Consider the following 6,845-nt stretch of genomic DNA (forward strand, 5'->3'; position numbering starts at 1 on the left):
CTCATTTTTGCCCAGTGGAGGACTCTTCTAATGGGCCATCATTGCCCCAGAGCTCCCAGTTAGATTGGTGACAGCTTTGTCACAGTTGTCTTATAGTCCAAGGCCCATCCCAGCCTATTCTGCTGTGTCCCTCCTCCTGATCTTTCCTAGACATTAATTGTGCAGCACACCTTTCTCACCTATTTCTGTGTCTGTCTGTGCTTTCCTGGGAGGACTCACTTGACACAGGAATCAAACCTACTTCTTTGATGCTTCTAACACTGAAGATGGAGTTTCAGTAAATTTAGAGGCCAATCATTTGAACAATATCTCTGTTCTTTCCTCTTATCTTTCTTATATGTGAGGTCTCTCAGCATTAACATATGACTGTTTTTAACAACTGCCTCCATAAAGGTGATTCTCAAATTAACATCCCACTTTAAGAAATTCTTAAGGGGCTACCTGTTTCTACCATTTTTGAGCCTGTGGAGGGCTGTTGGGAACAGGACTTCTAGAAGGTAACTATGGCTGGAAGACTGTGGTGCAAGGACATTTTTGCTGGCTATAAGCGAGGTCTCTGGAACAAAAAAGAGCGCATGAAACTTCTTAAAATTTAAAGTGTCTATGCTCAAGTTTAAACTGAGTTCTACTTGGGCAAGAGGTATGCTTATGTGTGCAAAGCAAAGAACAACACAGTGACTGCTGGCAGCAGACCTAACAAAACCAGAGTAACCTAGGGACAGGTAACTCATGCTCAGGGAAACAGTGGTATGGTTTGTGCCAAATTCTGAAGCAACCTTCCTGTGAAGCCATTGGACACAGAAGCCATGTGATGCTGTACCCCTCTAGGATTTAAACTATAGAAAAGTGAATAAATAAAATGGATTTGTTCTCTTGTAAAAAAAAATCCTAAGTGGTGGTGTTGTGGCACAGTGGATTAAGCTGCAGCCTATAATGTCTGTTGACATCTCATATTGGAGCATCAGTTCAAGTCCCAATTCCTCTGTTTCCAATCCAGATCCCGGCTAATGTGCCTGAGAACACAACAGAAGTACTTGGGCCCCTGCCACCCATATGCCTCCTGGTTTCATCTTGATCTAGCCCTGGCCATGGAAACCATTTGGGGAGGGAAGTAGCAGCAAATGGAAGACTTCTTCCTTTCTTTCCTTTCTCTCTCTCTCTCTCTCTCTCTCTCTCTCTCTCTCTCCCTCTCTCTCCTCTCTCCCTCTCCCTCTCTCCCTCTCTCCCTCTCTCCCTCTCTCCCTCTCTCCCTCTCTCCCTCTCTCCCTCTCTCCCTCTCTCCCTCTCCCTCTCCCTCTCCCTCTCCAACTCTGACTTTTAAATAAATAAGTAAATCTTTAGAAAAGATCAGATCATTGTCAAATTTTGCACTTGAAATTCACAGTTCCATGATACTTTCTTAAACCATAAATGTGAAAAATTAGCTGTTTCCCATTTTTTTGTTGGAAGGTTTGGTTTTTCTCTATAAACACACTGTATGTGATTGAAAATATAAAATATATTTAATAAAAATATGTCATTGATATCCTCCAATATTTTTAAACAGACAAACCAAATTATTTCAAAAGAAGGTTGATGTATAAATTTGGGAAAAACCAATCTTACTGGTAAGTAGAAGAAATTCTGTCCTAATTCATGATATGATGGGAAGGGATATTAGAGTTCTAATAAGGCATGGAATGGTAAAATGGGTGCTAATTGAATGTGACCCTTGAGTAATTTATGCCTTTGGGAGAATAAAATGTTAGCAAAAAGTGAGTCCTATACTGCTGTTACATTTATTCACAGATCCATTCACTCATCCGTATACTTGTTCATCTCCCCATCCATTTATTATCCATTTATTATTCATTCATCCTCCATCCATGCAACAGTTTCTTACTGAGCTACCCATCCATCTATCACCCTTCCTTCCATTCACCCATTCATTCCACTGACCCAGTCAAGGTAGTACCATTGCAGTTCATGTAGACACAGAAGAAATGGTCCTTCCCATAGGGGAACTTTCCATTTCATAGGGGAGAAAAGGAAAGAAAAGGAGATATAAGATAAATGTTCCCTGGAGTTGATAATATGTCCACAGAGTTCCCAAGCATGGGAAATCTCATCTGACAGAAGAGAAACACATATTTTTTGGGTGGAATATACAGATTTACTTTAAACTTAGAAAATTCTTGGAGAGCTAGTAGAACACCATAAACAGAAAGGAGAGTCTACTTTTTAAAAATATTTAAAATTTATTTATTTGAAAAGCAGAGTTACTTACATACACACACAGAGGGGGTGGGGATCTTCTATCCACTGGTTCACTCCCCAAATGGCCACAACTGCCAGGGCTGGGCCAGGCCAAAGACAGAAGCCAGGAGCTTCTTCCGGGCTTCCCATGTGGGTGGCAGGGGCCCAAGCACTTGGGCCATCTTCTCCTGCTTTCCCATGTGCATTATCAGGAAGCTGGATCAGAAATGGGGCAGCCAGGACTGGAACCAGTGCCCATGTAGGATGCCAGCTTTGCAGGCTGTGGCTTAACCTGCTGCGCTGCAGCACTGGCCCCAAAGAGAGTGTATTTTAGGCAAAGCTGGCAGAGAGGACATGTTGTAGTCTGGAGACGGTGAATATTTTTGTTTAGCTGGATGGTGGTGATAGAAGAGTAAGTCTGAAAAGCGTATTGAGAGGATTCATGGACAGTCTGCAACAGTGGACTCAGATTTTCTCAGCAATAGCCTGTTACAAAGTAGCAAGTACCAGATTTTTAATTAACTTAATTAAAAAAATTTTTTTAAATTTATTTGACAGAGTTAGAGAGAGAGACAAAGACAAAGGTTTTCCTTCCATTGGTTCACCCCACAAATGGCAGCCACAGCCCGAGCTGCGCTAATCCAAAGCCAGGAGCCAGGTGCTTCTCCTGGTCTCCCATGCAGGTGCAGGGCCCAAGGACTTGGGCCATCCTCCACTGCCTTCCCGGGCCACAGCAGAGAGCTGCACTGGAAGAGGAACAACTGGGACTAGAATCCGGCGCCCATATGGGATGCCGGTGCCGCAGGTGGAGGATTAACCAAGTGAGCCACGGCGCCGGCCCCTAACTCAGAAGTTCTGAAGTTTTCTCAGTTTATAAACCCTGTGTCTGGGGCTGGCGCCGTGGCTCACTTGGTTAATCCTCCACCTGCGGTGCTGGCATCCCATGTGGGCGCCGGGTTCTGGTCCCGGTTGCTCCTCTTCCGGTCCAGCTCTCTGCTGTGGCCCGAGAGGGCAGTGGAGGATGGCCCGAGTGTTTGGGCCCCTGCACCCGCATGGGAGACCAGGAGGAAGCACCTGGCTCCTGGTAAAAAAAAAAAAAAAGATAAAAAAAAAAAAACCTGTGTCTCTGTGATGCATTCATGGCACCTCACATGTCAAAAGAGATAACTAACAATTTCATCTATTAAGTAGTTAAATTCAAATAGCTTATTAAATGTTTATCCACCATTAGAAAAAATACATATAAATAAAAACATATCTGTAAATATTGCCTTCTTAAATAACCAGTTATGTGTGTGCTTGTTGGGCACTGCACAACTTATGAAACCTTAGATTTGGATTAGCCACCACTACCTACATTTTATGTTCCACATTGATTTTTCACGTGATATTTGCCTTTTACCTTGGCAAGTGCTGGAAACCCAGATTCACAAAGACACCCTGCTAACAAGAGCAGTGTCACCAAATCTAATGTTGAAACTGTAAACTCCATCAAGCTAGTAGTTTGAATAGTATCTAATTCAACTGATCCTTGTGTTGCCCTCAAAACTTTAAAATATCCTACTGAACCTTTATGAATTCACTGCAATGCCTTGGAGTACTTCAGTGCATGCTGGGGAATTCAGTATGAAGCTATTATCATTTTCTCTCTCTCTCGCTCGCTCGCTCTCTCTCTCTCTCTCTATATATATATATATATACATATATATAGTTATTTAAATATATGTTCAGTTTTTATATGTTGTTTCATTTAATTCCCAGAGTGAGATAACTACTATGTTATTCCCAATTCTCAGATGGAGAAACCAAGGTCACAGAGCTGGAAACTGATGAAACTGGACATAAACTGCATGCAGTGTCTCTATTAATCCATGTAAAAGTACATGCTTTGGCCATCTTTCCCCATTAACAGCATCAGAATAGCGAGCATACCCTGCCTATCTTTGTGTTCTGTGTCCAGGGATCTTACTTGATGCTATCATCAGGGCATAACGGCCTTCTTAACCTTATATGATCAGTTTAATTTTCCCCGAAGTAAACTCCTGAGTCACAGATTTGACTACAAATGATTTGTTTGGAATGTAAGTCAGTAAATTCTGGCAGCTGAGTAGAGAAATGTGCCAGGGAAGGGAAGAAGCCAGTAAGGGCTACATTATCAAACAAGTTGCCACTGTGGACAGTTGGAACTCGATCCCACATCCGAGAATGATTCTTTTGGAGAGGTAAGAGGTGTAGGGTATTTATACACCCACTTTCCTATGACATTGTTTTAGGACTGCTCCAAGAACAATATGAATTTCGTAGTGCTTGGCCCACTATATGCATGGATAGAGAGGACTCCGATGGCCAGAGAAATCCTCAGGAAAAAAGAATAGGAATCAAGTCTGTCCATTAAAATGGCAAAGCCCAAGTGGGATATGGGTGAGGGGAAGACAATAAATGGTTCACACATAGAATGTAGGAGGACAGCACTTACAAAAATGACTGGGATGGAGAGAAAAGAGAACGAAATATTGTTCTTTCATTATAATCATTTTTATTGGTCAATATTTCATAATAGTCCGTTACTTATTTGTAGTGATGAATAAATACTTCTTTTAAAATTGTATTTATTTTTAAAGATTTGTTTATTTATTTGAGTCAGAGAGAGAGAGACAGAGACAGTGAGAGAAAGAAAGGTGTCTTCCGTCTGCTGGTTCACTCCCCAGTTGACCACAATGGCCTGAGCTGCGCCGATCTGAAGCCAGGAGCTTCTTCCAGGTCTCCCTCGTGGGTGCGGGGGCCCAAGGACTTGGGCCATCTTCCACTGCTTTCCCAGGCCATAGCAGAGAGCTGGATCGGAAGTGGAACAGCTGGGACTCAAAGTGGCGCCCAGATGGGATGCCGTCACTGTAGGCAGTGGCTTCAGTTGCTATGCCACAGCGCCAGCCCTGAATAAATACTTCTTAATTCGATAAAAAAATGATCAGGTAAATCAGAGTATCTGGGAAGTGTGTATAGTTTGGAAAACCATATTAAATATAGTATAATTTTTATTGACTTTTTTAAATGTTTTTGGTTGCTAAATGTATAGAAAAGATGGTAATTTCCAAGAGAGTTTGGCAGAAAAGTACAGTCTTGGGGCAGATGAGTCTCAGAAGGGTCATCTGAAATGCTCATGTTTACTTTTGATGTATAATATTTGAGAAGCAATAAACTCTCTCACTGCAAAGTAGTGCCTGAGGAGCAAAGCACTTGCTAAAGTGAGGCTTCTGTTTTGTTCTTCTATCCACCGTGAAGCAAGGTAAAACCTCACAACTGAAGAGGAACACTGAAATTGCAAGCTCCATTTCATCTGCATCTTTAGAGCTGTGGCAACAGTGTCTCAGCAGGGGGAAAATGGCAGACACATTTAGCAAAGCACTTAGCTTCTGAGTATATGCTCAGCAAAACTAAATGATTTTGGTATGCTACAGCAACTTAGTTATACCACCTGTAACTGGGCAGATTCCAATAAATTGATCATTAGAAACCATTAAAAATTTTTCAAATGATTTCTAAGGAGGGAAAAATAAGAGTGCGCAGCAAGTCACTAAAATCAGCTATTCATCATTGATTTCCCCTTGCTAATGGAAATGACTGACTCATACCTTTGCTGAATTCTATTTTGAGCAACAATATTTTTCATGCTAATTTAAGAGTTCATCCTTCAAATAAAATACATTGATAAGATCTTGGCTTAGACCTAAACTTTGTTTCAAACATCTCTATTGAATTTATATGTCTCAACCAATTTGCATAAACATCCTTGTCTGAAGGAAGAGTAAATTTGCTCCAGCATCCATGGAAGAGTCAAAAGTTTGCTGGTTCACTCCCCAGATGTCCACAACAGACGGAGCTGGACTGACCCAAAGCCAGGAACCAAGAACTTCTTCCAGGTCTCCCATGTGGGTGCAGGGGCCCAAGCATTTGGGCCATCTTCAAATGCTTTCTCAGGCCATTAGCAGGGAGCTGGATCGCAAGAGGAACAGCCGGGTCCCAAACCAGCTCCCATATGGGATACTGGTGCTGCAGGTGTGGGTTTGAATGTGCCAGCACAAGCCCCTAGGGTGTGTGTTTGAACCCTGGAAGGACTAGGGAAAGGAAGAGCAAGATATGGGTTGAAAAATAGCCTGCCAATGACATCAGTTTCTAATCCCTGGAGCCTACAGATGTAACCTTATATGGAAATAGGGTCTTTCAGAGGTGATTCAGTTACAGATCGTAAACTAGGGAGATTATCCAGAAATACAGTCACTGTATCCTTAGGAAAGCGAGGTAAAGGGCAGGCATTTAGGACAATGGTTAAGATGCTGCCTGGGAATCTTACATCACATATTGGAGTGTCTGGTTTGAGCCCCAGCTACCCTGCTTCCAGATCCAGCTTCCTGTTAATGCACACTCTGGGAGGCAGCAGATGGTAGCTCAAGTACTTGGGTCCCTGCCACCCATGTGGGAGATACAGATCGAGTTCTGGGCTCTTGGCTTTGGCTTGGCCCAGCCCAGGCTGTTGCAGGTATTGGGAGAGTGAATTAACAGGTGGAAGATTTCTCTGACTCTCTGTGTTTCTCTCTCTCTCTCCCCCTCTCCCT

At 42.6% G+C, this 6,845-nt stretch overlaps 1 pseudogene; it reads left to right on the forward strand.

Annotated features, from left to right (window-relative positions):
- Nucleotides 1-503: 503 nt before the first annotated feature.
- LOC133753620 (large ribosomal subunit protein eL33-like) lies at nt 504-835 on the forward strand (annotated as a pseudogene).
- Nucleotides 836-6,845: the final 6,010 nt, after the last annotated feature.

This window comes from Lepus europaeus, chromosome X, assembly GCF_033115175.1.
Source record: "Lepus europaeus isolate LE1 chromosome X, mLepTim1.pri, whole genome shotgun sequence".
NCBI lineage: Eukaryota > Metazoa > Chordata > Mammalia > Lagomorpha > Leporidae > Lepus > Lepus europaeus.